Genomic DNA, 27,100 nt, shown 5'->3' on the forward strand with positions numbered 1-27,100 from the left:
CTCCATTACAAATGGTAAGGTGATATCACACCAAAACCAAAATTGAACAACTTGTTTATGAGTCAGATTTAAGTGTAGTAGAGATGAGGTTTACAACAGCTCAACCTTAATGAATTTACTCAAAGGCCCAGGAAACTGTGGCACTTTGACCACAGAAACACAGTTATGAACAGCAGAGTCACAAAATAATTCTTGGGAACCCTTAAAATATAATGCATAATGTAAGTTATTCAATTATACTGATATTCTTTACATTATAAAAGTCTATGCTTCATGTTGAAGTATTTGCTATGTTTTGGGCTAAATTGAACCAAAGTTTTTGTTCAAATTCAAGCATACCATATTTCCATTGTCTATATAATCTATGTATACATATTATATTAGTTTGTTTTTCTCATTGCTACGCTACATATGTGTGGAAAACAATGAGAGAGAAGAGATTTCTCTTAGTTCATTGTTTCAAAGAGATTGAAGTCTCTTGTGGTAAGGGGCACATGACAACCACCCTGTCTACAGAAGCATGTGACAGAAACTCTGTACATGCAAGTGAACCAAGGCAGAGAAAGTAAGTTCTAATTAGCTTTAACAAAGAACAAAAACAGAAAACAACAACAACAAAATAAAACTTACAATGAAACAGGAACAGACTGTAGAATTCCTAAAAGACTGAAATTAGATCTTCCATGTGACACAGATCTACAACCTCTTGGAAGATACCCCAAGGACTAGATCGAACTTCTCTGAAAAAAGTTTTTGATAGGCCATGTTCGTTATCACTCTATTCACAATAACTAAGAAATGGAAACAACTTAAATGTCCAGCAACTGAAAAATTGATAATGAAACTGTGGTTCATGCATACAATAGAATTTTATTCAAGTAAATCCAATTTCAGCCTTTTGAGAATTCTATATACCGTTCCTGTTTTATAAAAAGTTTTCTTTAAACTAATTCAATTTATAAATAATATATGTTCGTTTACAAATAATATTTATAAATTTATTTTTAAAATACTATAATTTCCAAAGAAAACTTGAAATCATGAAATTTGGTAGAACTAGAAAGTACTACACTTCGGGAGGTAACCCAGACCCAGAAGGACATACGGCCACATCTTCTCTCTTATTTGTGGATCTTAGCTCTGAAACTTTAGGTGTGAGCATATAACCCCAGAAGCCAAGGACGGTCGAAAAGGAGGGGTAGTGAGGTGGGGCGAAGGAGCCCTAGAGAAAGAGTTAGTAAGATATGGGTGCTATGAAGGGAGGAGGTGAAAATGGGTGGGGGCATTAATTGGGGAGCACAGAGGGAAGGGAAGGAAGGAAGAGATAAACAACATGCAAGATGTTTGAAAAAGACATATGAAATGTTAGTCTATAAACATATATGTAACATATTTGTATACATTTTCAATGGAGTTAGGTTGCATGGGGTGATAATGACTCCCCACGCTCTAGGAGCCATAGACTACATAAGAAAGCTTCCAACCACAGGCTGGGAAACCTTCTTTTGAATTGTTGGAGAGAAGAGTTCAAGAGGCTTTCAAAACAAATAGGCTATTGCCATTACCCTTGCCTGCCTCCCAGAATCTGAAGATACCCTTATTGTTGGAGACACCACATATTCTGGACACAGGACTTGGAGGAGTCTCACTTTTGCTGACCTGGAAGACTCAACCCTGAGAGCTAGCTCCCATAGTAAAAGAAGGTGCTATACAAATTGTCAAGGAAGAAAAGTAATCAACAGTCCTTTAAGGAAGGCCTGCAAACCACAGCGATGACTGGCCAGGCAAAATATTCCCAGTGGTGCTGTAATGGCTCTTGGGGCTAACCAGCTGCTGCTAATTGGGCTTAAGGCACATTTAATGTGAGGAACTCATGCTTAGGACTGTAAACCTTGGCAGTTATTTGTGGCTGGAGACATCATAGACCCTTGAGTAGAACATACCACCATTTCTCTAAATCAGTATGACTAACTCCCAACTATATTCTCCTTATTATCTTTATACCCACAGACAAACGTAGCTCTCAACCCTTATCAATTAAAGTTCTTTCTACGGAAGACTGAGGCTACTATAGAGATCCAACTGGTCAAAATGATGCGGCTCCGGCACAATCCCTAAGCCTAACATGCAAACACGGAAGCACAGGAGCTTCATGGAAGAGACGGTGACAAGATTGTAAGAGTCAGAGGACCAGAGCCCCTGCTGGTAGGTAGGGTCTCCGAGATGTGAACAGGATGTTACACCCACGAAATCTCAGCAATGTCCTAATGGGAAACAGATCTGCAGAATGGCCTGCCCAGTTGACGTGACAGCCTGGTTGGGGGAGAATTAAAAGGCCCCACCCCTGAATTAAAAACTGGAAGTCAACATCTGTGGAAGGAGAAAGAATCAGTTTTCCCCAGTGTTAAGACCCCTGGTGGATTATTGTATTAGTTACTTTTCTGGTGCTGAGATAAAATGCCACAAAGCAAAGGTAACTTGAAGAAGAAAGAGTTTATTTTGACTGACAGTTCCCGATAGAGTCGATGATGACAGGTAAGGCAGGGCAGCAGGCAGCAGAGAACAGGAAGCCGAGAGATCACATTTCTATCGACACACGGGAAGTAGAGATAGCCAACTACACGTGGAACACTCAAAGCCTGACTCCAGTGGGGCTTCCTCCAGCAAAGCAAAGCCTCCTATAGTTTCTAGAACCTCCCCAACCAACATTACCAAAAGGGGACCAGACGGTCAAATACATGAACCTATTGGGGACATTTTGCATTTAAGTCACCACAGTTTTCTCAGTCCCAAGTGGTCAGCCCTTAAAACATGTACACGTGAGAAATATTCAAGCAGGCTATAATAATAATTATAGGAAAAGAGCTCACGAATTAGGGAGACAATAAGGGAGAGTTGGAGGGGAGGATAGAAGAGTGTAAATAACGTAAATACAGTTTATTTGTGCATGAAATTTTCAAAGATATGTTGTAGTGAGGGGCTGCGGGCAGGCCTGCTTTTCGCCTCACCCAGCTCCCGCATGGCTAGCTTAGTCCCAGAAATAACAACACACAGATTGTATTCATTTAAGCACTGCCTGGCCCATTAGGTCAGGCTTCTTATTAACTCATAACTTATATTAACCCATTATTCTCATCTATGTTAGCCATAATGGCTCCGTACCTTTCTCAGCTGGGCAAGTTACATGCTGCCTCTTCAGTGGTCTGCGCAGGAGTGGCTGAGGGCTTCCTGTGTCCCAGAATACTCCCAGTCTCTTTGCTCCACCCCTACGTCCTGTCTGGCTTTCCCGCCTATACTGCCTGCCTGACCAATCAGCGTTTTATTAAAATATGATTGACAGAATACAGACAATTCTCCCACACCATTTCCCTCTTTTTTTTTTTTTAAACAAAGGAAAATACCCATAGTCCATTTGTTGGGAATGTGGGCGTAGTATTTCAGGCTACTTCCTGCTGGTTGGGGGCGATGATAATCTTATGGGGACCTAAAGAAAATTTAGAGTTATAATCAAGTCCTGACTGGAGTATCCTGTGTGTCTTGATCATCTCAGGCAGCAGTCTTGAACCTGTTCTGGATGAAGAACTCAGACATCTGGGCCATCTATTCCTGTCGGAGATTTTTCAGGTGGCCTCCCTTGAGCAAAGATGATTTTTCTTAACTCAGAATGAATCCATAGCATCTCATTTTCTGTGGAAACAAAAGCAAAATCTCTTCTCCAAAGTAACATACCTTTTGACTTCAGTTTTGAAGCCAAGGTATTTTCAAAATACCTACCTTGGGTTAGTTCAGCAGCATTTAAAAACAAAAGTCTTTTAGCAGTTGTTGCTCCTTCCTCAGCAATCAAACAATTTAAAGAGAGCATAATAGCATACAGTATGAACATTCTCTGTGTATTTTCCATCTTTATATGGCTTTATTTTAACCTCTATTTCTTTTATTTTTACTTTTACTTTTTGAGACAGGATCTTTGTATATCTTTGTCCTGGAATAACACTGTAGACCAGGCTGTCTTTGAACTCACAGAGATCCTCCTGTCTCTGCCTCCCCAGTGCTGAGATTAAAGGTGTATGCTACCACACCTTGAACTCACAGAGATCTGTCTCTGCCTCCCAGGCATTGGGATTAAAGGCGTGTACTACCACACCTTGAGGTCACAGAGGTCAATCTACCTCGACCCCTTAAAGTCTCAGAGGTCAATATGCCTCTGCCTCCCAGTCATTGGGATTAAAGGTGTGTACCATCACACCCAACTACTCTCTTTCTTTCCTTTTAACTTTAAGAACTTTAACTTTAAACCTGCATATATTTTTAAAACACTGTAAACCATTTAGAGGTTTTCTTCAACTTTGAATCTTTCTTTTACTATATGTCTCTCTTTTTCTGACCATATGAGCCTAAAACCATGGCTTTGATGGCTGGATCTAGCCCACTCCCCAGCTCTCCAGTCTCATGGCTGAGATACCAGCCAGAACTGTGTTCACTGCCACAACTCTATGGCATTTCAAGGTCCTTGCTAGCAAGCAAGCTGCATCATTCTGCTCACAGACCACACTCAGTCGGACTGCCTGCCTGCAAGAGTCAGGGTTTGTCCTGGCAGGACAGCCCAGAAAGCCGGCACTTCAAAACAGCACAGCTTTTTTCCTGCTACGACCGAAAAGCATGCGCTCTGCTCTCCACCAACAGCATCCAAGTGTTTCGTGGCAGGACCTCCCAATGAGCTGCAAGGTTTTGCAGCCAAGGCTGAGTCAAGAAGCCTCTCCTAGATGAGAGCACTTGCTTGCCTCTAGCAGGCAATGCAGACCCGAGAAATTGCTGCTACCAAGAAAACATGCTTTATTCTATTCCTTCCCAAGCTTTCTCAAGCTTTCTGTGGATTCAGTTATCCACGTCTGGGCGCCATATGTAGTGAGGGGCTGCGGGCAGGCCTGCTTTTCGCCTCACCCAGCTCCCGCATGGCTAGCTTAGTCCCAGAAATAACAACAGAAACCCCAACAAGCCGGCCCTCGTACTACAATATGTAAATTTAACAAAATCAGATTAAAAATAAGAAAATTTCAAGTAGGAAGCTGATGTAATACCTGTTTTTTTAAAATACAGTATTTTTAAAATTTTTTTTGATAATTTCAAACACGCATATAATGTTTTGAGATCATATTCATTCCCATTCTTTCCTGTAACTCTTCCCAGCCATACCCCAGCCAATAATACCTATTTCTCCAGGGAACACATTTCTCCATTGAATTAATCAAAAAATATGTATATATTATAAAAGTATATATTGAAATATTTTATTAAAAATATGAAATGATAAAATAATCAATGTCTTACCTTTCTTAGTATATTAAAATAAATACCAACAACACTAAAGATTTAAATATACAATTAACCACAGAAGGGGTTGAAGAGATGCCTCATTGGTTGAGAACACTGGCTGCTTTTCCAGAGAACCCAGGTTCAATTCCCACTGCCCATGTGGCAGCTCACAACTGTCTGTAACTCCAGTTCCAAGGGTTCTAGATATATATGGAAGCGAAAGGCCAGTGCACATAAAATAAACAAATCATTTTTTAAAAACTAGATAGAGTGGCACATGCCTTTAATCCAACACTTGAGATGCAGAGGCAGGCAGATTTCTGAGTTTAAGGCTAACCTAGACTGCAAAGTGAGTACCAGAGCAGCCAGGACTACACAGAGATGCCTTGTCTCAAAATAAAAAACATAGGCCTGGAGGGATGGCTCAGCCGTTAAAGGCTAGGCTCACAACCAAAAATATAAGAGTTCGGTTCCCAGCACCCACAGCTGTCCTTCCAGGTATTAAAAAAATAAAAAAAATATAAAAAAATATATAAAAATAAAAAAATAATAAAAAAATAAAAAAAATCATAGAAGAAAATATTGGATATAATCTTTAAATCAGACTACCTTTTACAAAATAACCTCAGAAATTATAAAGGAAATTAGTAGATTTGCATGAATAATTAAAACAAATTGAAAATGCTGCATAAAATATAAAAAAATATCAAATGACAAATTTGAATAACAGTTATGTGTTACAGATGGCATTTAAAATACTTATTTCCCCAATGTAAGTAAGAACCAAAAATATCATTTAAACATCAACTACAGACATAAAAAGTCATTAGACAGGCTAAAAAAATTCCATACCTCCTTTTAAACATATAAAATGTACTCACTACTTCTTTTTTCTTAATTATTTTACTGTTTTATTATTTCGTGTTTTACCTGCACTTAGTTCTATGAGATATATATATATATATATATATATATATATATATATATATATATATATATAGTTATATATATATATACAATGTACTGAGAGGCCAGAAGAGGGAGTCTGAATCCCTGCGACAGGAGTTATGAGTGGTGGTGAACCGCCACGTGGATGCTGGAATCAAACCTGAGTCCTCTGGAAGAGCAGCCAGTGCTCTTCATTTCTGAACCACCTCTCCAACCTATGGCTTTTTGCTATAATTATACAAAGATGTAAAATGAGGCAGATTTTTTTTTCTCTTGGCAAACTCAAACTATCCAGGGATGGCTATCTCTCACTTTGAAGACTATATAGACTCTAGTGCCTTGTTGGGTTCTGTATGATTAGCTGGTGTCTACCTTCCTCTTAAAATTTCTGGCTCCTTTCTCTTCTCTGCTTGAGCCAGTCTGGTCAACTTTTCCAACCAAACCTATCTAGCTAGGATCCTCCACATATCTCTCCTCTACCAGACTTACCCATTCAAGTTGAGCCATTCTTAGATCTTCATGCCTCTTCTTTTGTTTAGCGTCTGCTCAAGAATTCTACCTCAGGGTCATGTACCATGACCGTCCTCCATAGTACTTCCAATCCCTTAGTCTCCCTTCTTGTCCAGCGTTATTTTGTGTTTTGTTAACTGAGAATGCTTTACAACATTTTGTTGTATATTATAGCTTTGTTTAAAGCTATAATATAAAGAAATTGCAGGGGCCACAATGTCAGGGACATTGTCCCTGTCATTCCTTAATTTTTTTTTTATCAAACCAGGGATCTGCATAGAGAGGTCATGCTATGTCCATGAGTAAACACCCAGCAGCTGTGTAGATTGGAGAGGGTGGGACATGTTCTCTATGTCATTCACTATTGAAATGAGTAGCAATTGCTATAAGCTAAGTAGTGGATGCTAACAGTTACAGAAATTTCCTTGTCAGGAGAGAGATGCTCAGTTTCACTTTCCATACAAATCATGTACACAAACTCCGATTCTGAGATTCTACAACCACAATTTTATCATGTAACCTTGAGAGAAGGACATAGGGTTTTTGACCTTCTGCTTGTAAGGACAATAATACTGAAAACACATCCATGGATCTGTCAGCAGAGGACTGCAGACTACTCTGCAGTGTCCACAGAAGAGATATAGTGCGATCATCGCAGAATGAAATAAATCGAGGCATCTACCCCTATTTGTCAGTTCCATATGTGTTTGCTTTCCTGTGTATACACAACACTTCCAAGTACACTGTGCAGTTTAAGAATAAAGGCAAAATGCAAACCACTTCTAAGTATTCTTTAACATGGGGGGAAACATATATACTTATAGCTACTGTATGCCTCTCAACATTAAAAGCACCGGTGGCATTCATTAATTGTTGAGGTCAGGAACGAGTAGCAGGGGATGCTGGGAGCCTCTTTGTATTATCAGAGCTTTTCCTTTACAGTGTTTGAGATTACTAACAAAATATTTTTTAATTTTTTCAGCGAAAGAAATTAGGCGGCTTGACCTCTTGCACAGCTAAAGGATTGCTATTTTTCTTCAAGGAGTTTAACTGTGGACACTCCCACCCGAGCCTTCTGTAGTTGTATTTTGCTATGGTTAAAGAAGGGAGGAAAAATTTCAAGGCTGAGATTATTTGAAGATCAATTTAAAAGTATTGACCCTATCCTATACATTCTTTCCAAGTAGAAGTAAAGCTGGGGGAAAAAATCCATCTTGATAGACCCTAATGGATTTCCCCTTTCTTTAGAAGCATGTAGAAACAGTGTAAAATGGCCTTACACTTAGTGCACTGATGATAGTAGAAATTCATGTTTTCTAGACCGTGAGACTGTCTTTGCACTGCTCTGAAATAGCCAATTAACTTACATTCCACTTTGGCTTAAGTGATTTGATAAAACACAGCATTGCTTCACCCATCCATAGTCATGAACCCTTGCTCTCTAAAGGTTAATGCTCCATCCTAATTCATGAATTGGATGGTTTGGTCTGTTTATGTATTAAAGCAAAATATACATTCTAAATAGCACTTTACTTAGTTCTCATTTATATAGGAAGCATTGAGAACAAGGATGTTATGAAAATAGAGTGTTGTAATAAATAGTTTCATTAGGGGATTATTTTGCCCTTTCTCCCTCAAATGACAAGACAGTAGTCTGTGAAAGAAAATTATAGTTACAAAATTCAGCATTTTGTTTCCATTACCTTCTTTCTAATGATCAACCAAACTTATCATGCAGTAATTTTCAACTCGTAGCCCAAGTTTTCTAAGTCACAGAGCACCAAGGTGAAGCGTTAGCTTAAGTATTGATTTGTTTCCCTTTATATTGCAACAGTGGGATCCTTGGGTGGCTGCAGAAGCTCTCTCTTGGTTTTGCATCCGATTTGACTTAAGACCCGCTTGATGAGATGGAATTCAAACTTGACACTGCTTGGATGAGCAAGAAACCGAAACTAGATTACCCAGGGACCTTTTCCTTATGACAATGAGTTCAAGGCTCAACTAAATACTTTTAAATGGAAGACCAAATACTACTCTTCTACTAAAGGAACATGGCAATAAAATGACATTCTGTTATACTCCTAGATCAGTGTCTTGTTCAGCCATCATCAGAGAAGCCTCCTCTTGCAATAGGAGGGAACAAATAGAGACCCACAGCCAGAGAACATGCAGAGAGTGACGTCTCGGGGAACGCTGCTGAAGAGGAGACAGAGGCAGTGGTGATGGTCAGGGAGCATCACTATCAGGCTGTAGCATTGAGCATAGCACAGCTGGTGCTGAACTTACCTCCTAGTCAGTCTCAGGTGTCTTTAGAGGACTTTGCACCATGTGAAAGAGAAAATAAGGGTCTCCACTAGTCATAGACAACCACATCTGGTCTAAAGGTGAGGGCAGGACTCCTCCTCTATCTCTCTTCACAGCTAGTACCTTAGACCATTTAATACAACCATTAAGAGTCCACAGCTCCTCAGGAGAGGGTGGAGCCTCATGAGCAACACCTAAGTCTGTGATGGAATGTTGAAGGGCTCAATCTGGGCAATATCCACAGCTGCTGTGCTGATGATTGCCTTGTCCCTTTGAAATTGAATGGCAGCATTTGATGGCACTTATCCCTAGCCTCCAACTCTTTCATTTTTCCATCCTTTCTTCTTTAATGTTGAGATGGGATGATGGTGATGATGTTTATGTCTTGCTTAGGAGTGAGCCCTGAATAGTCCCATTTTCTCAGCGCTTTGACCGTATATGTGTCTCTTCAAAAAAAATGAACTTCCTTGCCTAGCTGAAGGTGGCAATAGTTTGTGGGTATAAACATAGACTTCTGTTTGTTTGTTTATGTTTTTATTCTTTTCTCATAGAGTATATTCCAACTGAAGTTTCCCCTCCCTCTACTCCTTTTAATTCCTCTCCTGTACTTCTCCTCTCCCCTAGATTCACTCCTCCTCCATTGCCCTTCAGGAAAGAACATGTCTCCCAGGTAAATCAACTGAACAAGCTACAATAAGCTACAGTAAGACTAGGCACATACCTTCATATCAAGTCTGGATGAGGCAACTCTGTAGGAGAAAAGCGGTCCCAAGAGTAGGCAAAAGAGTCAGAGGCACCCTACTCCCACTGTTAGGAGTTCTACAAGAGAAGATCAAGCTACACAATAATAGCATATATACAGAGGACCTAGCTCAGACCCATACAGGCTCAGTAATCATTGCTTTAATCTCTGTGAAGCCCTATGAATTGCTTTTTGATTCTGTGGAGAGTATTCTCATGGTGTCCTCAACCCCTCTGGTTCCTACAATCTTTATTCCCCCTCTTCCTTGGGGCTTCTCCAGCACGGCCTAATGTTTGTCTGTGATTCTCTGCATCTGCTCACATCAGTTTCTGGATGAAACCTCTCTGATGATAATTGACCTAAAATATCATGAGGAATCATTTCATTGACTTTTTGCCAGCAGTGTTTGGTTTTATCCTAGGTGTCTGGGCCATCCATCCTCTGGTTCCTGGTCATTCAGGCAGTGTCAGGCATGGGTTCCCTCTCGTGGTGTGGGCCTCTGGTTAAATCAGTCATTGGTTGTCCACTCCAAGTTCTGTGCCACCCTTGTGCCTTCTCTTGCAGGGAGGACAGATTGTAAGTTGAAGGTTTTGTAATTGGGTTGATGTCCCAGTCAAACCACTGGAAGCCTTGCGTGGTTACAGAAAATGGCTAGTTCAGGGTCCATATTTCCCATTACTAGGAGTCTTTTCTAGGTCCATTCCCAGGTTCAAGGACGATTCCAGTGCACTAGGTTTCCACTTTGCCTCCAAAATGCCCCCCCCAATTCAGGCATCTCTCCAAGTTGCTCTCTTCCTTTATCCCTATCCACCCTCTCTACCTGATTCTTCCTCTTTCCGTTCCCATCTCCCCCAGTCCACCTGTGAAATCTATCCGATTTCCCCTTCCTAGGAAGATCCATACATCTCCAAATGAGCTCTTCTTGTTACTTAGCCCCTCTGGGTCTGTGAATTGAAGCAAGACTATCCTTTACTTAACATCTAATATCCACTTATAAGAGAGTAAATACCATGTTTGTCTTTCTGTGTCTGGGTTACCTCATTTAGGATGCTTTTACCTAATTCCATTCCTTTACCTGCAAATTTCGTGTTGTGATGTGGTTTTAACAGTGAGCAATACTCCATTGTGTGAATATATTCCATTTTTTAAAAATCCATTCTTCAGCTGAAGGACATCTAGATTGTTTCCAGTTTTTGTCTGTTATGAGTAAAGCTACAATGAACATGATTGATCAAGTGTCCTTGGGGTAAGATAGGGCATTCTTTGGGTATATCACCAGGTGTGGTATAACTGAGTCTTGAAATAGAACAATTTCCAATTTTCTGAATAACTGCCATATTGATTTCCACAGTGGCTGTACAAGTTTGCACTCCCACCAGCAATGGAGGAGTGTTCACCTTGCTCCACATTCTCACCAGCATGAGCTGTCACTTATGTTTTTTGACCTTAGCTGATGTGGGATTACCCTTTGCATGAATAAAGCATGAATATGTTATATTATCATTGGTTAATAAAGAAGTTGCTTTGGCTTACAGCAGTGCAGAATATAGCCATGCTGGAAGAGATACATAAAGAGAGTAGGCAGAGTCATGGAGATGCTGCCGAAGGAGGCAGACACCTTGTAGCTGCCCAAGAAGCAAAATCACGAACCTCGTGGTAAAATATAAAATAATACAAATGGGTTAATTTAAGATGTAAGAGTTACTTAGAAAGAAACCTGAGTTCATAGGCCAAACAGTATTTTAATTAATATAGTTCCTGTGTGATTGTTCATATCTGGGAGACCCAGAAGCAACGAGCAGTCTACCACAATTCTTAGCCGTTCTAAGAAGTGTGAGATAGGATCTTAAAGTCCTTTGGATTTGCATTTTCCTATGGCTAACGATGTTCAACATTACTTTAGGTGCTTCTCAGCCTTTTGGGATGCCTCTGTTGAGAATTCTTTGTGTAAATCTGTACTCCATTTTTAATCAGATTATTTGTTTTTTGATGTCAAGTGTTTTTGAGTTCTTTTCATATTTTGTATGTGAACCCTCCATCAGATGTGAAGTGTACAAATCTTTTCTTGTTTTATAGGTTGCCATTTTGTCCTATTGATGGTGTCACTTGCCTTACAAAAACTTCAGTTTCATGAGGTCCTATTTTTTGAATTTTTGACATTAGTGCTTGCACTATTGGTGTTATGTTCAGGAAGTTGCCTCCTGTGCCAGGGTGTTAAAGGGTTTTCCCTGCATTCTCTTCTATCAGGTTTAGTGTATCTGGTTTTATGTTGAGGTCATTGAACCATTTGCACTTGAGTTTTGTGGAGCTTGATGCATAGGAATCTATTTGCACTCTTCTATATGCAGATATTCAGTCTGGCCAGCACCATTTGTTAAAGATGCTGTCTTTTTTCCAGTGAACATTTCTGGCTTCTTCACCAAAAATCTGATGTTCATAGATGTGTGGGATTACATCTAGATCTTCAGTTTGATTCTATTGATCAGGATGCCTGTTTTTTTGCTGATAACATGCAGTTTTTATTAATATATCTTTGTAGTACAGCTTGAATCCAGGGCTGGTGATGTCTCTGGATGTTCTTTTATTCAACCTTTCATTCAAGATTGTTTTAGCTATCCTATATTTTTTGTTTTTCCATATAAAGTTGAGTAATGTTCTTTCAAGGTCTATAAAGATTTGTGTTGGAATTTAGTGGGGAATGCATTGAATGTATAAATTGATATTAATAAGATGGCCATTTTTACTATGTTAATCCTACTTATTCATGAGCATGGGAGAACTTTCCATCTTCTGATATTGTCTTCAATTTTTTTCTTCAACTACTAAGTTGTTGAAATACCAGTCTTACACTTGCTTGGTTAGAATTACCCTAAGATATTGTGAAGGGTGTTGTTTTCCTGACTTTCACAGCCCAATTGTAGTTTATATATAGGAGGGCTACTTTATTGTTGTTGTTGTTGTTGTTAATATTGAGGTTTTCTTGAGTTAATCCAGCCACTTTGCTACAAGTATTTATCAACTATAGAGGTTCCCTAGTAGAATATTTGGAATCGCATGTATACTATCATATCATTGGCAAATAACATTACGTTGACGTCTTCCTTTCTAATTTGTATCCCCCTGATCTCCCTCAGTTGCCTTATTGCTTTAGCTAGAACTTCAAATTCTAAATTGAATTTCAGTATTATGTTGAATAGATATGAGAAAAGTGGACACACTTATTTTGTTCCTGATTTTAGTGGAAAATCTTTGAGCTTCTTTCCATTTGATTTTATGTTTGTCATTGGTTTGCTATATATTTCCTTTATTAGGTTTAGCTATGTCCCTTGTATCCCTGATCTTTCCAAGACTTTTAACATGAAAGGATGTTGGGTTTTGTCAAAAGCTTTCTTAGTATCTAATGAGATGATCGTGTGGTTTTGTTCTTTCAGTTTGTTTATGTTATAATTGCCAGATTTTTATATGTTGAACTATCCCTGCAACTCTAAGATGAAGTTACTTGATCATGGTGGATAGTCATTTTGATGTATTCTTGGACTCGCTTTGTAAGTATTTTATTGAGTGTTTTTGGATCAGTGTTCATGAGGGAAATTGACATGTTACCTCCTTATTAAATCTTTATGTGGTTTGGGTATCAGGGTGACTGTGGCATCATAAAATGAATTTGGCAATATTCCATCTGTTTCTATTTTGTGAAATAGTTTGAGGAGTATTGGCATTAACTCTTCTTTGAAAGTATGGTAAAATTTTACACTAAAACCATCTGACCCTGGGATTTTTTTTTTTGGAAGACTTTTAATCATTGCTTCCATTTTCTATTTCCTTAGTGGTTATAGGTCTATTTAAATTGTTTATCTGATTGTAACCTAACTTTGACAAGTAGTATCTCTTGAGAAAGTTTCCATTTCTTTTAGTTTTTCCAGTTTTGTGAAGTACTGGTTTTTGAAGTATGACCTAATGGTTCTCTGGATTTCTCTGGTGTCTGTTGTGTTTCCCTTTTGTCTTTGATTTTGTTAATTTGGATATTCTTTCTGTATCTTTTAGTTGGTTTGAATAAAGGTTTACCTGTCTTGTTGATTTTCTCAATGAACCAGCTCTTCATTTCATCGCTTCTATGTATTGTCCTTTTTGTTTCTATTTTACTGATTTCAACCTTCAGTTTGATTATTTCCTGCTGTCTACTCCTCTTGGGTGTGTTTGCTTCTTTTTGTTCCAGAGCTTTCAGATGTGTTGTTAAGTTTCTAGAACGAGACTCTCCAATTTTTTTAATGCAGGCACTTAGTGCTGTGATCTGCCCTCTTTGCACTGCTTTCACTGTGTCTCAGAAGTTTGGGATTGTGGTTCATTCACTTTCATTGAATTCTGGGAAGTATTTCTTTTGTTATTTCTACTTTCACCCAGTAATCATTCAGTAGAGAGCTGTCCAGTTTTTCTGAGTTTAGAGACTTTCTGTTGCTTCTGTTGTCATTGAAATCTAGTTTTAATCCATGGTGGTCTTATAGTATGATAGGGAGCAATCTTAATTTCCTTGTATGTGTTGGGATTTGCTTTGTGACCAAGTATGTAGTCAATTTGGAGAAAGTTCTATGATGTGCTGAAAAGAACATATATTTTGGGTTTGGGTGAAATATTCTATAAATTTCTATTAAGTTCATTTGATTCATAATATCTGTTACCTTGAGTATTTCTGTACAGTTTTCGTCTGGATGATCTGTTCATTGGTGAGAATGGGGTACTGAGGTCTCCCACTATTACTATGTGAGGGTCAATGTGTGATTTAAACTTAGTAATGTTTCTTTTACATAGGTAGGTACATACATGTTAAGAATTGAAATGACATCTTGGTGGATTTTTTATTTGATGAGTATGAAGTAGTCTTCCCCATCTCATTTGACTTTTGTTTGAAGTCTATTTTGTTAGATATTAGAATGGCTATACCAACTTTCATCTATCATCCATTTGCTTGGAAAATCTTTTTCTAACTCTTTACTCTAGGGTAATGTCTAGTAGTGAGGTATGTTTCTTGTATGTAACAGAAAAAAATGGGTCTTGTTTTTCGTATCCATTCTGTTATCCTGTGTCTTTTTATTAGATAAGTGAGTCCACTAATATTTTGAGATATTAATAAGCAATGGTTGTTAATTCTTATTGTTTTGCTGTTGGTGGTAGTGGTGGTGGTGGTGGTGGTGGTGTGTATGTATATTTATTACCTTCTTTGGTTTTTGCTGATGTGAGATTATTTATTTCCTGTGTTTTCATGGTGTAGTTAACCTCCTAGGCTTGGTGTTTTCTTTCTAATATCTTCCATAGGGATGAATTTGTAAATAGATATTATTTAAATTTGATTTTTCGTGGAACATCTTGTTTTCTCTATCTATGGTTCTTGAAAGTTTTGTTTGGTATACTTGTCTGGGTTGGCATCTGTGGTCTACTCCACTCTGCAGGACATCTCTTCAGGTCCTTCTGGGTTTTAGAGTCTCTATTGAGAAGTCAGGGGTGATTCTAATATATCTGCTTTTATATGTTACTTGCTCTTTTTCCCTTGCAGCTTTTAATATTCTTTCTTTGTTCTGCATATTTAGTGTTTTGATTATCATGTGGCAAGAGGACTTCTTTTTGTGGTCCAATCTAATTGGTGTTCTGTATGATTTTTGCACTTTTATAGGCATATCATTCTTTAGGTTAGAAAAATTCTCTTCTATAATTTTGTTGAATATATTGTCTGGGCCTTTGAACTGGGAATCTTAATCTTCTCCTTTTATTCCTATTGCTCTTAAGTTTTGTCTTTTCATAGTGTCCCAGGTTTCTTGGATGTTTTGTGTCTGGAATTTTTTTAGATTTAACATTTTCTTTGACCATTGAATCTATTTCTGCTATTGTCTTCAACACCTGAGATCTTTTGTATTCTCTTGATGGTGCTTGCATCTGTAGTTCTTGTTCACTTACCTGGCTTTCCCACATCTAGATCTCAGTTTGTGCTTTCTTTGTTGCTTCTATTTCACCTTTAGGCCTCAAACAGTTTTATTTGTTTTTTCAACCATTCTTTTTTTTTAAGCTTCCTTTAAGGGGTGCATTCATTTCCTCTAATTTTTTGTTTTTAATTTTCCTCAATTTCTTATTCATTTTCTGTTTAAGAACATCTATCATCTTCACAAGGTTAGTTTTATGGTCTTTTTCTTGCGGTGACTGTGTTGGAATTTTCAGGGCTTGCTGTAGTAGGATAATTGGGTTCTGGTGGGGACATATTATCCTGACTGTAGTTGGGATCTAGGTTTTGGGTGAGTATAGATAGTGATGTTGCTTTCTGAGTTTTTCTTTGTTGGGTGAGTGTTTTGTTTCTTTTTCCTTTTTGGTCTTCTGGTTTGTAGGCCTGAAGTTCTGGCATCAGGCCTAACTTCTGGCCCTGAAGAGAGTTTCTGCTAATTTGGAGGCTGTTCATCTGGGTGGCATGGTCTGCACTTGAGCAGAGAATGTCTGCCTGATTAGGGGTGGGGATACAGCAGTAGAGCAGGCAGTGGGGTGGGAATGGCTGGCAGTAGATTGCATCTTGGGAACCTAACAGAGAGTAGGAGAGCTTTAGGGACAGGCAGGGGACTGACCTGTTCTTCAGGCTGGCATGGCTTGCACCTGATCAGGAAATGACTCTAGACACGTATTTTATTACAGCGAAAGGAAAAGCAACTAAGGCCGTCATGTAGCTTGGTGGCAGAGAACCTGGAGGCCCTAGAGGTTCAGACCCCAGTACTCAGGAAAGAAAAAGAAAAAGAAACAACTGGTTATGAAGAAGCTAGACTCAGTACACTCAAAATGGCGTTTTAGACACCTATCTCTTATTCTTCTGAATTCTCTTTACAGAAGTCTGAAAGAGGTAGGTGAGGAATAGCAGAGTGTCCTGGGTTTAAAATAGGAGCAGTCCTTATCAAAGAGACCATCAAAGAGAAGGAACCCTGCACTTGCCTTGGGAATGACCTTGGCAGATAGAGGGCCCGTTAAGCAATTGCCTTGTAGAAGTCAGAAGAAGACTGAACATCGTGGTCTTCCTTCTGTTTCCCCTCAACCATGTGGAGCAAGTTCTATGTCTCCCCAGTCAAGAAGGCAGAGAATGCACCACACATGAAGGTCAGTTTCGTAGGCCAGAACATATAGAGGAAAACAGTGGAAAGAGGGGCTTGAGGAACAAACATGGTGCCCTGGGTGATGACCTAGGACAAGGAAGAGATGGAATTTGAACCCAGGACTTAGTCACAAAGCCAGTGTTCTGACGTTGTCGTAAGTTCTTAGTAGCAGGGCTGGTTGTCCTGCGCACAGTGCATTCTGTCCCCAGTGCAAAAAACTCTTGTTATCTGCACATGACCCTCATTCTTATGAAACCGACTCTAATTCCGATTCTAATTAGGTCTTAAAAGTGCAGCCAACAATCTAGGAATCTTGGACTGTAACATGAACACTTGTAGAAGAAAACAATCATGTCTTAAGGCTGATGGATACAAATTGTTTAATATGTCATGGAGATAAAATGACACTTTATGTATACATTGTATGTAATTCTATTTGTATGCTCTTTAAGAGTAAGCAAGAATCATACTAGCTCTGGAGGACTGGATGGCGGAGGTATGAGGGGAACTGTGGGTGATCTGGAATTGTTTCACATCTTAAACTGCAGACTACACCTATGTAAATTCACTGAGTGATGAACTTCATGTTACTGCCCTTCATTTCATCTTTCCAAATGTGTCCTATACCCCAGTAAAAACAACCAGACTCTGGACCTCAAACTCGAGAATCCACATGAATTCCAGGATTGAGACCTTCACCTTCTGCTGGATGGCAATGCTTTCTGTCCCCTTTTAAGGACCTGGGGAGACAGAACAATTGGCAAGCTGAGAGGGCTGGACAAGAAGATGTTGATATTACAGTTTAAAATTAACCGGGCGGTGGTGGCACACGCCTTTAAATCCAGCACTCAGGAGGCAGAGGCGGGCAGATCTCCTTTATTAAGTTCGAGGCCAACCTGGTCTACAGAGTGAGTTCCAGGATAGGCTCCAAATCTACAGAGAAACCCTGTCCCCCCCCCAAAAAAAACCAAAAAACAAACCAACAAACAAACAAAGGATTATCAAACAAGTCTGTGTTTCAAAAGGACTTAATTTTCAGAGGTTTAAATCCTTCAGGAAAGCAACACAGTGGTCTTCTCACCGAATTCACGCTGTCACTATGTCCTTTCACTTTCAAGGAGGGCGTCTGTCGGAAGAGGAAACTGAGAAGGTGTGATGCAGGAGACATGGTCATGGTCACAGTCAAACTCATGCACAAGGTCTCTGGCTATTCCCGAAGGGCTGAGTGAGAACTTGTTCCCAATAGATGGAGAACAGAGAAGCAGAATGTAACATCAGTCACAATGGAAGGAACAAGGTCAGCATGGGTGGTAACAACAAAAGCATTCCAGAAGCAACATGGAAGGCCAGCCCCAACCCAGGACTCCAAACTAGTTTAAGACCTCCTAGGATTTCCAATAGAGATTAAGTGTGGTTGTTTGAAACGGTGGGAGACTTAGGAAGAGTAAACATGAGGGCCGAGCAAGTGCAGATGCCCACAGTCCTTTCTTTGTCTTCTCTGTGGGGGAATTCCAGTGATGTCTGCTGGCTCCAGCTGCTTTCTTGCTGATGCTCAAACCCTTTTTGTGCTAATGGGTAGTCTGACTGGATTAAGGCCTACATCACAACAAAGGTTTCTAAATTCAAAGTCACACACTAAAACATCTCATGACTGGTTTCTTCTGACAGTCAACATCTCTTTCTTTGAGTAGTTTTCTATTTTGGAGATTTTAAATTGTTTGTGGTTTGTGGTTCCCTTGAACTTCCCAGTTTTCCTTTTCTCATCCCTGCCCCTCTCCGTTTTGTTTGTTTGTTTGTTTGTTTGTTTTGTTTTGTTTTATTTTTTGACAAGATATGGCATTTTAGGCCTGGCTGAACCAGAGAGCGGACTATGCAAATCAGGCTGGCCTTGAACTCAGGGCAGTTCTTCTGCTTCTGCCACCTGACTGCTGGAATCACAGGCGTGTGCTACTATGCCCCGCTGAGCGCTGAACCACTTTTCAAAATCTTTTTTATAGATAAATGAAATCCCATAGCAGATAAATTAATCTCAACCTATAAATTAAGATAAGCCTTTTTTTCAATATTCGTTTGTGTTAACCTTGCCAGAAATCATTAAATAAGACACGTTAATTGCTTTTTTTTGTGTGGGGGGGAGTTCACTTTTCAGTTAACTTCAAATACCAGAACCTCTTCTGCCACATTTACCCAGCAATTAATTTTATCATGTACACAATCCTAGTATTTTCTACTTTACAATTGAGTTAGCATAGTAACTATAAGATGGCAGACACGTGTGCTGTAGTTCATTGGATCTCTCAATTACTCCCTTATCAGAATCTACAACGATGGTGGACTGCTCAGTCCTTGAGACACAACGAAACAGGCAAAGCAGCTGCAAAGCTGTGTAACTAATTTGACCCCTAAGATAGCGAAAACAGACCTGGCTTTGGAGCCAACCATTCATTGTTTTCTACCTTGTCTGTTACAGAGCTCTCGTGAATGGAAGGTTAGTTTTACTGCTGTTAGCCTAGGGAGAGCAGGGAGCAGATGAGAATGGATTAAAATAGACCCATTTTCCAATCCTCTATCAGTAGCCGTATCACAATACAAACTCAGGCCAGTTCCTCTGCTTCCTCAAGTGATTTATTCCATAGTAGAGTGTTAATAGTTCCCACGCACAGGGCTGCTGGGAGAACTGAGGTGTTTGGTACACACTAGATGCCTGCGTGGTTGTGTCTGCAAGTTGGCAGTCATTGTAAAAAGATTCTATCTCCAGACCAAAACAAGTACTACATGTTTTATTTTATTTTATTTTTTTATTTATTTTTTAGAACACTCTTTTCTCATTTTATATACCAATCCCAGTTCCCTGTCCCTCCCCTTCCCCCCTCCCCGTACCCCTCACCTTCCACCCACCTCACCCCATCCACATCTCAGAGAGGATAAATCTTCCCATGGGGAGTCAACAAAGCCTGTCTATTTCATTTTTAAAAACTGCATTAATTCTTGTGTGTGTTTGTAAGTAAATGTGTACAGCACGGAACACATGTGGATTCCAGAGGACCACTTGGTGGAGTTTGCTTTTTCTTTCGATCTCTACCAGGGTTCTGATTTATAGCTCACATTTGTGGGGAGTGTGTAGCAAATGCCTTTACCTTCTGAACCATCTTGCTCACCCTATATAACACATTTTGAATGATAAGGTTCTGGATCAACATTTAGCACTTGAACTCTTAAGCCCAACCTGCTGATTTATTGGGATGTTTGCATTACCTATCTGATTGCTGATCTCTTGGTGCCTTTGTAGTTTTTTAAATAACTAATACAAATAAAGAAAGAACAGTAATATCTTCCTCAGATAATATGCACAGTAGCTCAAAATTCTTCCACATTGGGAATTAGAGAACATAGGGTGTCAATTGTTTTCTTCAATGAGACCAATATATGTTGCAAAATATGATTTCAACACAGAAAAAAAATCCTATTTGAAGGTAATTTTATTTAATGCTGTGATATAGTTGAAGCAATAAAAGTTCTATTTATAATACAAAAGGCTATGCAGTCATCACTGTTTCATCTTTTCCCTCTTGTTAAAAATAAATCATTCATTCAAATAAATCATTCATAAATCAAAATTGAACCACCAGAGTGTGCCAGACAGTGTAAGTACTTGGTAAATAAAACATAAAGGCAATTTAAATAGTATCCTTATAAATTTGACATTAGTGTCCCCAGTTATGCTTCCTGAGAACTGTGTATCATGCAGAAACCTAAATCTCAAGCCACAGAATCCAGCTCTATGCAAACGGAAAATAAGAGTTTTCTTCAAGGATGCTATGGAGACCGTGGAAACCTTGGTAGGGCCTGGCTTATCAGAACGAAGGTTAGAACATATGGAGACAAAACCAGGGAAGTGGTTGACTGCGTTAGCTGCCTCAAGCCACCACTTGACGCCTCACTTCTGTTTCTTGAATTCTGCCATTCCTGATCCTATACAGCCACTGCCATGAGTCTCAAGTACTCCTCACCACAATCGGAATCCTGTATCCTTGCATGCAATGGTAGCTGGAGTTTTCAGGCTCTAAAACTGGGAGCACTAGTGGACAACTTTTATTAAAAGAAGATGTCCTCAGTCATTGAAATGAACAAATGAGTTTATAATTCAGGCTGGTTAATTCATGAAAAATAAACAGTACTCCATGTTTCCACATAAGTGACCCAGAATAAACAATCAATGTTCTGTGGTGGCACATGGTGGTCCCATTGGCCCGAGAGGATTTACAATCAACTACCCCAAATCCTACTGAATCCCTGTAGGCAGATAGATTTTTATGAATTCCCAACATAGAGCAGTTTCTTCTAGTTGGAGGGAAGCCTTTGGCAAAGCATAACCTACTAACGTTGAGTAGGTAATGCTTACTCACACAAAGATGATGGGTGTACTGAAGAATAAACGGAGTCAAAAGAGGGGGAAATAGCCAAGGAAGCTGTTTTAATAGTTGGTTAGACTGTAGTGGGTCCAGGGTGGACACGAGATGGAAAGTAAGAGAGTCGTTGGAGAGTCGCTGCTGTGGAGATGCAGGGAGCTGGAAGTGCTTGGTTTGGATCAGAAGTAGGTCAAGTCAGCGGGCATAGAGAGATTCTCTCTGAGGGAGTTTCCTCCATAACACTCTAAAGCACTCCTGAGATTATGAACAGCTCTACCTCCATTTTAGGGCACTGTGGAAATCCTAGTTATTAGCAATAGAGTGTTGCCTGAGCAAAAAGTGGTAAAGCAGGAAATTATTGGTCAGGATGTATGTACATAAGAAAAGAAAGTGTGCTAGGTTCTGAAGCATTTGGGCCACATAGTTAAGCTCCAGTTCAATCTAATGCAAGGTTGAAGCATTGACGTCTGATCAGGTACCCAAACAAACCATTGTGTATGTGTGAGAGGTGCCTTTTAAGGTAAGGCAAGGATGAGAGGGGGTGGGGTGAGCACTGGGGAGATAGCACTGGGTGAGATGCTTAAAGTACAAGCTTGAGGAGCTGAGTTCAATCCTCTGAGGTCATATTTAAAATCTGTTTACAATGGTATGAGTTTGTAATCTCAGAGTTGAGTAAATAGAAACAGCTGGATCCCTTGCACTCTCTGGCTAGTCAGACTAGCCCACTCTAGCCCGCTCATTATGGCCCCAACCAATGAAAAACCCTGTCTCAAATGTAAAGTGGATGGTACCTGAGTAATAACACCCAAGCTTGATCCTGATGCCTGTTCTCTACACCTTCGTGCACATAGGTGCATACATACATTCTCTCTGCCTTTGTCTTTGTCTGTGCCCTTCTATCTGTCTCCAAGGTTTCTCTCCCCACCTTCAGCTCTCTGAATGAATATTACATGCTGAGTAAATTATGAATAAGAGAGGTCTATTTGAGTCCTAGTTCTGGAACTTGAGAAGGACAAGGCAAAGGGGCTATATCTTCCCAGGGCCATTTTGCTCCATCCTAACATGGCAGAAGGACAAGTGAGCTCATAAAAGACAGAAAGTAAATAGGACTGGACACCTATTTCCTAAGTTGAAAGCCTCATAATAGGCAGCCCACTCTTGTGGTAGCCACAACAGTCCATTTATGACCTAAGACATCTTCACTTAGGACTGTCTATCAACACAGTCATACGGTGTCAATGTTCAAAGTAGGTTTGAGAGGGGGAAAAACACTCAAACCATGGCAGTGAGCCTTGTGGTAATGAATGAATGCTTTGTGTGAGATCACCTTTAAATTATGTGACCAAAGTTCCTTAATCCTGCTTCTCCTTCTTTGACTAGAATCAAGCAAACCAGTGTGGAGACACATGTTGTCTTGTCTCTCCATGACTGAGGGATACAGAGAAGAAGGGTATCAAGAAGAGATGCCTCTTGTAAAACCACATACATAATCTTTTTCTCCTTTTCTTTAATTTTTTAAAAGATTTATTCATTTACTACAAATCCAGGGTTCTCCCTGGATGTATGGCTGCAAGCCAGAAGAGGGAACCAGATCTCCTTCTAGATGGTTGTGAGACCCCATATGGCTGCTGGAAATTGAACTCAGGGCCTCTGGAAGAGCAGTCAGTGCTCTTAACCTTTGAGCCATCTCTCTAGCCCACATAATATTTCTTTACCTCTATTTCAAGCAACTCTTACCTTCAGAATAGAGATAAGGGACCATGAAGGATTGTTAGGGCACTAACTAATGGAAGAAATTTCAGGCTTTAAATACATAATTGTCTTGGTACTATGGAGAAATGGTCATTTAAAAATGGAAGTAAGAGTTACTGCGACTTAGATAGAGGATGATTGAATCTAGAGCAGGAGACCTTAACTTCTACCCCTACCTGTCACCAGGCCTTTGAGAGCACTATTTAGCCTTGGGGGTCATACATTTATGCATCTCTAGCATATAGAGGGGAAAGGCTGATGGTTTTTAAAGTCTATTTTTGAACAAACAAACAAAAAAAAACTGTGAAATGTCCTGCATAAATTCTGCTTTATGTACAAGGACTGTTTAAGAGTCCTATGAAATCAAGACCTTTTGAACCCCTGTCATTTGGATTTCTTAATCCCTAGAGCGGTTTCCACTGTGTTTTCTTGACATCTGCTCCAATCACGTCCAGTCTGCTATTTACAGACTTGATGGTCCTGGTGAGGCTCCTTGAACCGAACGAGCACTTTTGGAGTGCTTGTGGTGATAAGGTTAGGGATGGTTACTCATCTGACATGCAATTCACGGAAAAGGGCAGTTCACATCTTTGTGCACACAGTGTAAACTAACTTTGTCTGGGACCTCTGATGACCTGAAGCCCCAGCAGCTTCATTCCCTGCCTTCCCTTACCTGGCATGGAGCTATTACTGTTTCCTTAGTTTTCTCCCCATGCAGAGATCCTATTCAATGAAGTCTATGCCTTTTAAACAGTTCACTTCTGACCCATCTTTGTAGTAGTTCATATATTATTATATTCATTGTACCATTTAATAAAGTCAAGCTCAAATACATCTTTAAGTTGACCATGTATATGATGACCTATTCTGTAGTGGCTTATAAGCATGAGCAAAGACAAACATTTAATTTCAAGTAACAATAATATTCCCCAGCATTTGCATGCCTCGTGTGAATTCTTTGTAGTCAGGTGGCCAACATAGATATTCAACTAACAACACTGAGGGGTAAGGCAATGGTAGTGGGAAGACATGCTAAAGATCTCAAAACCAGAAAAGAAGCCACTGACAGATTCTGCCATACCCTAAATCCTTGCCTTCCTAAGGACAGGGAGGGATGATGCAGTGAAGAGAACCCCTCACCATTTTTCTGCATGACTACCATGCTGTATGTAAAGGCCCATCATTATCTGACCTCTATTCCTGTCATGGGAGAATACAGATCTTTGTTGTGTGAAAAGGGTTATGTGAGATTACATTCAATCTTTTGTAACATGCAGTCCTGCTTGTTGGGGTTTCTGTCCTCCTACCAGGTCCCAGAGCCGCTTGGCCCCAAAGAAAACCACACAGAATTCTACATTAATCATAAACTGATTGTCCCATTAGCTCAGGTTTCATATTAGCTCTTATAACTTATATTAACCCATTATTCTTATCTATGTTAGCCACATGGCTCAGTACCTTTTTCAGTGGGGCAGCTCACATCCTGCTTCTTTGATGAAGCAGGAAGAGCTTCTTTCTTCCCAGCATACTCCTGTTCTCATTGTTCTGCCTCTACTTCCTGCCTGGTTGTCCCACCTATACTTCCTGCCTCGCTACTGGCCAATCAGTGTTTATTTAAAACATAATTGACAGAATACAGAATTGTCCCGCACCAATCTTTCTGCTGCTTCCTATTTTCATCACCTTTTCCTGGAAGCCATTTATAAGATGCAGGTACTACACAGCTGCCCCTTGCAAAGAGACGTCTGTGATTCTCCTGGCAGCTGCACAGGATCCAGCTCCTTTAGGCCCCAAAAATAAGGAATTCAAGACAGAGATGCTGGTTCTAGAGATGGGAGAGAAATCACCAGCAAAGTTCCTCGCTGACTCAGAGAACATTCTTACTCCCATCTGAAGGAAGTGTTTTACCTAAAATCATGAGTCAACACAATGACTCTACATGGATGACTCTTTACATAGTTGACAGCAATTTTTCCAGTCTTAATGCATTTAATTTTCATATGTGTTTAGCTGAATATAAACTAATATGTAGATTTACCTATTACTTGTATTTAGACAAATAGGTTTTGTATCCTATAAATGCTGCATTTAGAAGTAACCACAGAAGGAAATTCTCTCTTATCCTCAAGTTCCTTTTGAATTAAGATGAATGACTCTGGAGCACTCATAAGCTCTCTTACATGTTGCAAGTTTTGTTTACAGAGAACAGTCTTAATGAGGGCAATATACATGCAGTTGGGACAAATTGGGCTGATTAGGCTTGAAATGGGTAGCATAAAACATAAAGGAAACTGTTTGATAAAAAATATTCTATGTTTTGCTGAAGCTCAAATATTTAGATAATGTCCTAAGGATGACTACCCAAGCCCAAATTCATGCCGTTATACCTATTCCTTATTAAATTACTGCTATGAAGTGTGCAATAGCTATATTTTGGTGTTCTACAGCATGTTCTATTCTGTGGCCAAGTGGCACTTACAGAAAAAAAAACAAAAATATTTAAATAAGCCAGAGGCATCCTAATTCCCTCAGCGTGTAGAATGCGAAGCTCATTGTTCTACAGGAACCCACACTATTTATAGTTAGCTTGATGTGTGGGTTTGACAGGCAGCCATCTGGGGCACCGCAAGAGGCCACTCTGAAAATGCAAACCTTCAATAAGATGAAAGTGTGCGCATGAGTATTTCATTATCCCCGACAGGAAAAAAAAAAAAAAAAAAAAAGAGGTGTCCTCAGTCTTACGTGAAGTTCAACACTGAGACAGGTTCTGTGACTTTTCAGTCCTTCGCGTTCACAGAAAATCCACGCTACTGAAATGCTTCGAGACAGCTGGGAGTGGGGGGAGGAGGGGGGAGCTAAACCAGGATCACATGTCCTCTTGGGCTTCTGACTGTGGCATTCATCTGACATAATAGAGACTCAGAAACACAGTGTGCCTTCGCTCTGCAGGAGTTACAAAGCTGTTCAGTGTAGGGAAGCCGCGCCAAGCTCTCTTCCCCCAGCTAGAAAATGAAAAACACCTGACACTTGAGAGCTGTTAGTACATGATTTGAATGCCATTCGGGGCTGCTCCTACACATTTCCTATTACAGCTGCAGAGTGTGCAACCCATGAATAGCACTTGTGCTGTGTTTGCTTTAGAAAATGCTGTTGATCCCTCCAGGCGCTCTGTTCCCAAGCACTCCCACGTGAGGCATCGAGTCGGGGAAAAGTGAAGCAAACAGATCTGTCTTACAGAGAGATTATTCTGTAAGGAAATATTTTTCCAGGCTGGAGAAATGGGCCGTACACCTCCCACTCTGGCTGTAACTTGTAAAAGACGGCTTAGGAGATATTTTATGGGCACATCAAAACTGTTTGGGCAGTATGCTGGGCTCAGATTCCAGGCAACTACCTCCATGTGGCTGAGCATTTTAATAAAGTCTGACCTAGACTCTTCGTGGGAGGAGGGCTCTAATACGGTGCTTTCCTCTGAGAAAAGTTGCTCTTAAGGTTTTGTGAACTACTTCTGTACTCGTGAAACTCAGATCAGCGATAATCTTTCTGAGCATTATAAAGTACTGTTTCTCTTGGATTTCCTTCAGGGTAGTTTTAACAATTCAATTTTCTTTCCTTCTTTTTTTTTAAAATAAAATACCGTAACTCCTTTTCTCTACATATACAATTTAGTCTAGTTGAAAATTGCACTTTTCTTTTGATAATATCTAAGCTGATGTCTGCACTTACTTTTGAATAAACAAATGCATCATAACAATTATGCGACTTTGTGCGTAAGTGACAATAAATCCATTTTCTAATTGAGACATCGTCTGAGCCTGGCAGTTATGGTCTTCTTATGTGGATTTTCATATGGTTTATTAAGTAGCTCACAAAAGAATAAGATAATAGTGAAGGGAAGAAATCATGTGTGAAATATATCATACATGCCAATGGTGGGCAGGAAGGTTGTTGAGAATTATGTTTCGAAAATTGGGATCGTGGGCTGGCGATGGTGGTGCAAGCCTTTA

This window comes from Myodes glareolus, chromosome 13 (assembly GCF_982192425.1).
Source record: "Myodes glareolus chromosome 13, mMyoGla1.1, whole genome shotgun sequence".
NCBI lineage: Eukaryota > Metazoa > Chordata > Mammalia > Rodentia > Cricetidae > Myodes > Myodes glareolus.